A 10,682-nucleotide genomic window follows, 5' to 3' on the forward strand; every position below is an offset into this window, starting at 1 on the left:
TGACTATCCTGGGGGGACATGTTCTCAGCTGGTGAACAAGCTGTCTTTGTCCCTTTGCCCTCGTGCATTTTGGGATTATGTGGGTGTCTACTACAGTGACTGGGGCGCTGAGGTAGCTGCTACCCTGGTCAGATCTCTCAGGCTTTGTCCCCTCATGACTTTGGTGAGGATGCCCTGCGATGATGTGGCTCAGCCATCACACCTGGTCTGGCCCCCTGGCTTCTGCTGCCTTAGGCCATGGGCAACATCAGTGGATCTGCTTTGGTGAGGAGGCTCCATTCATGGCAAGGTGAGCACCACCACTTGTGGAGTCTTTGTCTCATGGAGAAGAGACCCCCCCACCACTCATGGGGTCTCCAGCTGTGGTGATGAGCACACTATTACCTGGGGAATTTCTGCCTATGGGGTCTCTACCTCTCTGGGATACGGCATGTCCTCCAGTGGTGAAAATGATGCTGTTTAGCCCAGCTTTGCCCTTGACCTCCTCTTTCCCTCTCACTCTGTTCTGACAACTCAAGTATTCAGACCTGAAAGCCCACACTGGGAGTTGGGGGGAGGAAGTGGTCCTGAGGTCCCAGGAGTGGATGAGCACAGGGAGACCCCAGGGAGGGGAAGAAAGGGATCTGGGTGGGTGCAGGACAGAGGACTGTGGACCCATTATTCAAGGAGGAGAGAGATGGGGAGGGCCCAGGGGTCTGAGCAGGAGGCCAGGAGAGGGTGCTGCATGCAGATGGAAGAGTAAGAAGGAAGACACACACAGTTGAGGTGCAGAGCCACAAACAAGCTGTCCTTTGGCATCGTTCTGCACATCACAGCACAAAGTCCCCTCTCGTGTGCTGTGCCCTGACCAGCCTTTCTTTGGTAACTTGTCCTGTTCCAAATAATTTAATAGACATACTTCCTCTTTATCTATCACTTCATCTTAAAAACAACATCCCTCTCCCTCCTCCTTCAAATATAATTTCTACCCTGGAATTTCTAGGAATCTTTTTCTTGATCTTCTTTATGGTCCTACCACATATGTCCCTAAACAGTAGACTGCTCAATGCACATGTTTCAACTCTGTTAATCTGCCAGAGCTGCCATAACAAAGTACCACCAACTGTGCAGCTTAAACAACAGAAATTCATTTTCTTGCAGTTCTGGAGGCTGGAGGTCCAAGATCAAGATGCCATCAGGGCTGGGTTATGGTGAAAGCTCTCTTCCTGGCTTGTAGATGGCCCCCTTCTTCTTGTGCCCCCACATGGCTTTTCCTCTGTGTGCATACACTCCCAGTGTCTCTTCCTCTTCTTACAAGGACCCATCGGTTTAGGGCCCCAGCCTTATGACCTCATTTAACCTGAATTGTCCCCTTAAAGGCCCCATCTACAAATAGTCACATTGTGGGTTGGGACTTCAACATACGACTTGGGAGGAAGGGACACAATTCAGTCTGTAACACTGAATAAATGCATATTCCATGGATTTGTCTACAATTTGCTGTTTTTGCCCTTGACCTTATAGTCCAGCAATTCTCACAACTGTCTAGCTGTCATTACTCTCCTGGAATTTCTTACTGCACAGACTAGAACTTCTAGGAGAGTATCGTCGTAGACTCAGTGTTGGTGTCTTGCTCTTGCTTGAACCAGACTCACTAAACATGTGGTGTTCAGTACAATATAAGCCAGTGGTTTCTGTGTATATATCTTCCTCTGCCTGCGGGATGCTGCACTCTGTGATATGCTGAGCATGGCATTCCCACTGCCATGTGTAACACCTCATGACCCAGTGACATTCCAGGACGTGGCTGTAGAATTCACCCAGGAGGAGTGGGAGCATCTGGGCACCACTCAGAGGGCACTGTACCAAGAGGTCATGCTGGAGAACTATAGGAGCCTGGCTTCCATGGTTAAGAGTGGCCCTGGGCCCACCATCTGCACTGGCCTGGGGGGCAGCACCAGGCAGCACCCTGGGAAGGACAGGGGACACAGTTGTCATCTGCTCAGGTTGTCTGCCTAGCTGATGGGAAGAGGGGAGATATCAAGTAATTTAAGTGATAAGTGATTTTTTTATATTAAATAAACACAGATATAATAGATTATAATGACAATATGTATGATTTTAAAGGATGCAACAGAGACTAGAAAGGGGTTTTGGACTCTCAGAGGCACAGTCTACTAACAATCCTTGAAGGCCTGTGTGCACCAACTCTGCCAATATGAGTTCGTGGATGAGGAGTGTGTTCTCTCTTCTCTATCCAGACCTGAGGCCTCTGAACCATGGAGCCATATTTTGATGTTCAGAGGACACAGACCCAGGGCATTTCTACTGTGTATCCTCTGCGTGGTAGGAAGCAAGAGGCTGAGGCTGCCCCCACCCCCACCCTGGCGTCACCCATCTTTCATGCTGCAAAGGTCCTGAAGACAGGGAAAAGGGGGCAGGGCCCTGGGCACACACTTGTCACTGGCCCCAACACCTGTGCATCTTATCTTTCTCGGGCAGGGTACCAGGATTTCAAACCTGATGTGATCTCCCAGTTGGAGCAAGGCAAATCGCCATGGATGCTGTGGAGGGACATTCCTAGGGACCCCTCTCCAGGTGAAGAGATGGGAAGGAGGCCTGGGGGCTCACACAGAAGGCTGTCCAGGAAGCTGGAAATTTCTAGAATCACAACAGAGAAATCCCCAGGGGAAATCAGAGCTGCCTCCAAAACAGTCCCTGCACAGAAGCTGCCTCCTGCCCCTCCCGCTTCTCTCCTGTATGAGCCCTGACCTTTCAGGGGGTTTACTGTCTGTCTAGGCCCCTCCCACCCTGCACTGACTTTCTTCTTCCCTCTTCTTGGATGTGCCCCCCCCCCGCCCCCCGTGCTGCCAGGCATTCTGCCCTCTCAAGAGAAGCCCATCTGTGGTCAGTGATGCTGCTTTCACCTCCCTCCCTTTCCTGTCATCTGTTTGGTCACCATCATTTCCCTCTTAATCTACCTTGAATGTTAGGTAAGTCTACTAGGAATGTCCACCACCTGCCAGAACCCACACCATGGTTTTCTGCTTCCTGCTGCATTAATTTCAGCAAGACTTTATAATCACTCCCCACTTCGCCTGGCTCCTCTGTTTCTTTTCACACCTCCTCACCTGTGTTGGATTCTGCATGAGTCCTTTTTGCCCATAACTTGCTTACTCTGTGACCTCCCTAGTCAATTCAACAGTGATCATGGGTTGCCTCTGAAAGCAGCAGGAGAATGGTTGCAAGAGGACTATCCTTACAGACCTGGTGAATTGGTGTTTCAGGGAAGTTAACTGTGGCAGCTTACCAGATGGACAAATAAGGAGAAGAGGCTGAGAGATTAGTGGTGACATTTCATAATGACCCAGGCACACAGTGACTTCAGGTTATACCTTGATCTGCTTTTCTTCTGCTGGTCCTTATTCCCATGATTCCCCTAATTGCTGCCCCCTTGTCCATTCTCAGTCCCAGTTTGCCCCCTTTAGTCATTCCAGAACAGCAGTCCTCATTCATTTCACTTACCAGCACCCCTGTAACCATGTGTGTGTCCCTATTCACTTCTTCCTTGCTCCTGTGTACAGTGGCTCTTGGTTCACATAACATTTGAAATCAGTCAAAGCACCATACCTCTGGAAAATCAAAGTATAAAAGTAATAGTAACATATTATATGTAGCTTTGACTAGGTCACACTTTTTGTCTCTCTAAATAGTCAAGTATCCTCCATTTTTAAAAATTTCTTTCAGGCCAAAAGACCAGATATAGAACTGCAGAGTCAAATCTGAAGCAAGTAATTTCTGAAGAATTTTCCCAGGGCATGATAATCAATAAAAGTAAAAGAAATAGAATCTGTTACTCCACCAGAGAAGTCCCAGAATTGCTTGGCTGTTTAGAAAGCCATCCAGGGAAGATGGCATTTACCCATAAGAAAATCCTGGCTCAGGAGACCATTCGTGAAGATAATGGATTTGAATTTAGACAGCAATCAAACTTTGTTACTCAAAGTACAATTCCTTCAGGGAAAGCAATGTGTAAAGATGACAGTTACAACAGTATCTTTTCACATAACCTAGATCTAAGTAATCATCAGAGAATCTACACAAGTGAAAAGCCATACAAACGTGATCAATGTGGGAAATACATTAGCTGTGGTTTGGATCTCGCTCAACACCAGGGTAGTCATATTTTATTAGATATCAGAAATTTGGTACTAGAGAAAAGCCCTTCAAATGCAGAGATTGTGATAAATCTTTTAGCAGGGGAACACACCTTATACAACATGAAAGATGTCACACAGGAGAGCGACCATATGAGTGTAGTGTATGTGGGAAGTTGTTCAGCTGGGACTCATCTCTTATTCTACATCAGAGAACTCATACTGGAGAAAAATGCTATGAGTGTAGTGAATGTGGAAAGGCTTTCAGCCAAAGTACATGCCTCACACAACATCAGAGGATTCATACAGGAGAGAAACCTTATGAATGCAATCAGTGTGGGAAGGCCTTTAGCCAAAGTTCACATCTAACTCTGCATCAGAAAACTCATACTGGGGAGAAACCCTATGACTGTAATCAGTGTGGCAAAGCCTTTATTCAGAGCATTCAACTTACTCTGCATCTAAGAACTCATTCTGGAGAGAAACCTTATGAATGTACCAAACGTGGTAAAACCTATAGTCATAGCTAATCTCTAATGCAACACAAAAGGATTCATACTGGAGAAAAACCCTTTGAATGTAAAGAATGTGGAAAAGCCTTTACCCAGAGCATTCAGCTTACTTTACATCTGAGAACACATACTGGAGAAAAACCCTATGAATGTACTGAATGTGGCAAAGCCTATAGTCATAGGTCATCCCTTATTCAAATAAGAGGATCCATACTGGAGAAAAACCCTTTGAATGTAATGAATGCAGGAAAGCTTTCTGATGGAACACACATCGTACTCAACACCAGAGAATTCATACTGGAGAGAAACCCTATAAATGCAAAAAATGTGACAAATATTTCAGCAGAAGTACACACCTTAATCAACATCAAAGAATTCATACTGAAGAGAAACCCTACAAGTGTAATGAGTGTGGGAAAACCTTTGGTCAGAGTGCATATCTGACTCAACACCAGAGGATGCATACCGGGGAAAACCCCTATCAATGTAAGGAATGTGGAAAGGCCTTCACTGTAAATGCATATCTTGCTCAACATCAAAGGATTCATAAGAGAAAGGAACCTTTATTATGTGCCAATCACAAAGAAATTCTGACTGGAGAGAAATTCAGCAAATGTTTTTAATGTGGGAAATATTTCAGCATAAACACAGGTGTTCCTCAACTTGACTATATATATATATATTTTTTTTTTAATTTATTTATGTAAATTCAAGTTAGTTAACATACAGTGTAGTATTGGTTTTGGGAGTAGAACCCAGTGATTCATCACTTACATATGACACCCAGTGCTCACTCCAACAAGTGCCCTCTTTAATACGCATCACCTATTTAGCCCATCCTCCCCACACACATCCCCTCTAGCAACTCTCAATTTGTTCTCTGTATTTAAGAGTCTCTTATGGTTTGCCTCCCTCTCTCATTTTATCTTATTTTTCCTTTCCTTCCCCTGTGTTCATCTGTTTTGTTTCTTAAATTCCACATATGAGTGAAATCATGATATTGGTCTTTCTCTGACTGACTTATTTAGCTTAGCATAATACACTCTAGTTCCATCCACATTGTTGGAAATGGCTAGATTTCATTCTTTTTGATTGCCAAGTGATATTCCATTGTATATATACACTATATCTTCTTTATCCTTTAATCAGTTGATGGACATTTGGGCTCTTTCCATAATTTGGGTATTGTTGATAGTGCTGCTATAAACATTGGGGTGCATGTGCCCCTATGAATCAACATAAATATATTAATAAAAGAGAGAAATTGTACAAATACAATTATGGAAAATATTTTACTTCATGTATTCAATACTAATATACTCATTATAAAACTAAAAAAGTAGGGGCATCTGGTGGTGGAGTCACTTCAGCTTCTGACTCTTGATTTGGGCTCAGGTCATGATCTCATGGTTCGTGGGATTGAGCTCTGTGTCAGGCTCTGCACTGACAGCATGGAGTCTGCTTGGGATTATGTCTCTGCTCTCTCTCTGTGCTCCTCCCACTTTCTCTCTCTTTCTCTCTCTCTCTCTCTCTCAAAATAAATAAACATTAAGAAAAACTAAAAAAGCAAAAAATGTGTGAAATGTTTTAATGTAATATGACCTCTTACTAAAAGCTAAAGGAAAAATACTGAGACAGGACCTTATAAATAATATCTTTAAAACCACAGAGTTACGGGACACCTGGGTGACTCAGTCACTTGAGCGCCTGACTTTGGCTCAGGTCATGATCTCACCGTTTGTGGGTTTGAGCCCCACATTGGGCTCTGTGCTGACATCTTGGAGCCTGGAGCCTGCTTCAGATTCTGTGTCTCCCTCTCTCTCTCTGCCCCTCCCCCGCTCATGCTCTGTCTCTGTCTCTCAAAAATGAATAAACGTTAGGGGCGCCTGGGTGGCTCAGTCGTTGAGTGTCCGACTTTGGCTCAGGTCATGATCTCGTGGTTTGTGAGTTCGAGCCCCGCGTCGGGCTCTGTGCTGACAGCTCAGAGCCTGGAGCCTGCCTCAGATTCTGTGCAAACCCCCCCTCTCTACCCGCCCCACCCCTGCTTGTACTCTGTCTCTCTCTTTCAAAAATGAATAAACAACAAAAATTTTTTTAATGAATTAACATTAAAAAATATATATTTAAAACCACAAAGTCACACATGAAAGTTAAATCTTTTTATACGTCATGCTGAATTTCTAGAAAAGGTGTAGAAGTAATGTCTGTTAAATCTATAAATGATGCTATATTTATTGGAGGAGGCCTCACATTTCAAATCTGATGTCCCCTGTTATATATATGGAGCTTTATTTATTTTTTATTTATTTATTTAACGTTTATTTATTTTTGAGACAGAGAGAGACAGAGCATGAACGGGGGAGGGTCAGAGAGAGGGAGACACAGAATCTGAAACAGGCTCCAGGCTCTGAGCTGTCAGCACAGAGCCCAACGTGGGGCTCGAACTCATGGACCACGAAATCACGACCTGAGCCGAAGTCGGCCGCTCAACCGACTGAGCCACCCAGGCGCCCCTATATATGGAACTTTAAATACCATAGATCAGGGGACAGCAAACTGTGGTCCCTGGGCCAAATCCAGCCTGCACCTGTTTTTATAAATAAAATTTTATTGGAACACAGTCACATCTATTTGTTTATATATGGTCCATGTCTGCTTTCGTTGTATGAAGGCAAAGTTGAGTAGTTGTGACACAGCCTGTATAGCTTGTACAGCTTTTAGGGCTGCTATAAGAAAACATCACAGAATGGATCAAACAACCGAAATTTAATGTCTCACAGTTTGGGAGGCTAATGTCCAAGATCAAGGTGCCAGTGGGTTTGGTTTCTTCTGAGTCTCCTCTCCTTGTCTTGGAGATGGCCATCTTCTTGCTGTGTCCTTACATGGCCTTTCCTCTGTGCACTTATCCTTGGTGTCTCTTCCTCTTCTTATAAGAACACTGGTCCTTTTGGATTAGGGCCCCACCTTATGACCTCACTTAACTATAATCACATCTTGAAAAGCCCTGTCTTTAAATATAGTCACATTGGGGTTCAGGGATTTGTTTTAATTTGTTCAGATTGCTGTAACAGATATACTGTAGACTGGGTGGCTTAAAACAACAGAAATTTCTCACAGTTCTGGAGAGTGGAAAGTCTCAGGTCAAGCTATTGGCAGAGTCAGTGTTTGGTGAGAGTCCATTTCCAAGTTCATAGATGGCCATCTTTTTGTTGTGACCTCACATGGTGGGAAAGATGAGGGATCTCTCTGGGGTCTCTTTTATAAGGGTACTAATCCTATTGATGAGACTTTACTTTCATGACCCAATCACCTCCCAAAGTTCCCCACTTCCTAGTACCATTACTTTTGAGGTCAGGATTTCTTTTTTTTTTTTTTTAAGTTTATTTACTTATTATTTTGAGAGAGAGCACGTGCAAGTGGGGGAGGATCAGAGAGAGGGAGAAAGAGAATCCCAAGCACACTCTGCCTGTCAGCATGGAGCCTGATGCAAAGCTCAAACTCATGAACCTTGAGGTCAGGACCTGAGCCAAAGTCAGATGCTTAACCAACCGAGCCACCGACATGCCCAGAGGTCAGGATTTCAACATGAGTTTTGTAGGACACAAACATTCAGGCCATAGCAGGCTTCAACATGTATTTGGAGGGAACACAATTCAAATAACAAGCCTGTGAAACCTAAAATACTATCTAGCCCTTTACGGAATAAATTTCCTGAACTTGAGGGTGTGGATAGTAAACTATAATATGTCAACATTCTACACTGTATACAAATATCTTTTAAAAAGCAAAGCTTGGGGGCGCCTGGGTGGCGCAGTCGGTTAAGCGTCCGACTTCAGCCAGGTCACGATCTCACGGTCCGTGAGTTCGAGCCCCGCGTCAGGCTCTGGGCTGATGGCTCAGAGCCTGGAGCCTGTTTCCGATTCTGTGTCTCCCTCTCTCTCTGCCCCTCCCCGTTCATGCTCTGTCTCTCTCTGTCCCAAAAATAAATAAATGTTGAAAAAAAAATTAAAAAAAAAAAAAAGCAAAGCTTGTAAATTAGGCAACACAATAGTCCTGTACCATATAGAGAACTTACTTGTTTTGTAATTGAATTGTTTTGCAAAAACTAGAGAAGGTATCTTTTTCCTGAAAAATAGAAGGCAGAAGTGTTTTTCTGAAGATAATTTTATGTCTTCTCTAGTTGATTATTTTTGTAGCAAACGCTGTTAAGGTAACCTCCTATTTCTCCCATTGGTGAGAGTGAAATCCCCCACCCTGCATAATATGACAGCTAAATGCATGACACCTGACACTGGCCTGATGCCTGAAAGAAGTTTATTACTCACATATATTCACAGCTGAGGGAAAGAAACCACACAAACACCACGCATAGGTTGCACTCAGGAACAGAGCAAACCATTAGGAGTAATGGGAGGCAGCAAGAGAGTGAGCTGTTACCTGGTTTCTACCAGAGAATGTGATTAGCTCCTGTGAATAATTCATGGGCTAGCAGGGTGAGGTGAGGATAGGACAATGATAGTGAAACTACATTGTGATAAACAAAGTTTATCACAACACCTTAAATTCATATTATACTACTTTATAGAAAACAAAGTTATAATTTCATTTACTCCCCTTTACCTGGATTTACCTGGATTAGGAGCCTTTCCTGTCAGGCAAGGAGCATGTTGGCAAGAGCAGAGGAATCCACGTTTTGGCCTAGGGGGCCCTGTGTGGCTCAAAGATGTTCAGGCAATGTGTGAAATTTTAATTCTTACACACAACATTAGAAACCAAGTTTATCGCTTCTCGGCCTTTTGGCTAAGATCAAGTGTAGAAACCAAGTTTGTCAGGGGAAACTTTCAGTCTTAGACTACCAATCTAATTTGCCTTACCACTAGCAAACCCTCATTACACCAACTTTTTCACATAACTTTTTCAACTTCATTCTTCTTCCAAATAATCCCAACCTTTTTTGATCCTTTGCTTTTCTGTTAAAATTTTAAAGTGAGCCTGTCCATGTCCACCCATAAAAAATGTCTTATTTTCTCAAATGATTTTTTCCTTATCGAGGACATTTTTTTCTCATTTACTCTGTTAATTAAGCTAATTACATTGACTGATTTTGAAATGTTAAACTAATTCGCATTCCTTGAATAAACTCCACTTGGTCATGATATATTATCCTTTCTAAAGTATTGCTGGATTGGATTTGCTAATATTTGAAGACTTTCACTTCTGTGTTCTTGCGTCATTGTTCTGTAATTTTCTTTCTTTGCAATGTTCTTGTCAGATTTTGGCATTAGGATTATTTAAGCCTCTGAAAATGACCTAGGAAGTGTTCCCTCCCCCCTTTGTTTTGTAAAATACTTTCTGAAAAACTAGTATAATTTAGTCCTTACATGATTAGTGGAATTCACCACTTGAGTCTGAAATTTTATTTCTAAGAAGGTTTTAAATTATAATTTTAGAGGGTTTCTGTTTGTTTTGTTCTGTTTTATAGGGCTATTCAGATTTTTTTTTTTTCCTCTGTCCGATTTGGTAAGATCCATTTTTCAAGGAATTGTTAATTTTTTTTCTTTTTTTTTTAATTTTTTTTCAACGTTTATTTATTTTTGGGACAGAGAGAGACAGAGCATGAACGGGGGAGGGTCAGAGAGAGGGAGACACAGAATCGGAAACAGGCTCCAGGCTCTGAGCCATCAGCCCAGAGCCTGACACGGGGCTCGAACCCACAGACCGCGAGATCGTGACCTGGCTGAAGTCGGACGCTTAACCGACTGCGCCACCCAGGCGCCCCTCAAGGAATTGTTAATTTTATCTAAGTTGTCACATTTGTTAGCAATTTGTTGTTAAATTTGTTAACAATACTCCCTTATTATCCTTTTAATGCCGAAAGTATAGGTATCTCTCCTCTTTCACTCTTTATATTGGTAATTTGTGTTTTCTCTCTTTCTTGGCCAGTTTTACAGGGGGTTACCAGTTTTATTCAACTTTTGAAATATTCTGCTTTGGCTTTGTTGATTTTCATTATTCATATGTTTTCTATTCCATT

At 42.9% G+C, this 10,682-nt stretch overlaps 1 pseudogene; it reads left to right on the forward strand.

Annotated features, from left to right (window-relative positions):
• Window positions 1-237: 237 nt before the first annotated feature.
• LOC125148634 (zinc finger protein 420-like) lies at window positions 238-5,588 on the forward strand (annotated as a pseudogene).
• The last annotated feature ends 5,094 nt before the right edge of the window (window positions 5,589-10,682 follow it).

Source organism: Prionailurus viverrinus, chromosome D3, assembly GCF_022837055.1.
Source record: "Prionailurus viverrinus isolate Anna chromosome D3, UM_Priviv_1.0, whole genome shotgun sequence".
Lineage (NCBI taxonomy): Eukaryota > Metazoa > Chordata > Mammalia > Carnivora > Felidae > Prionailurus > Prionailurus viverrinus.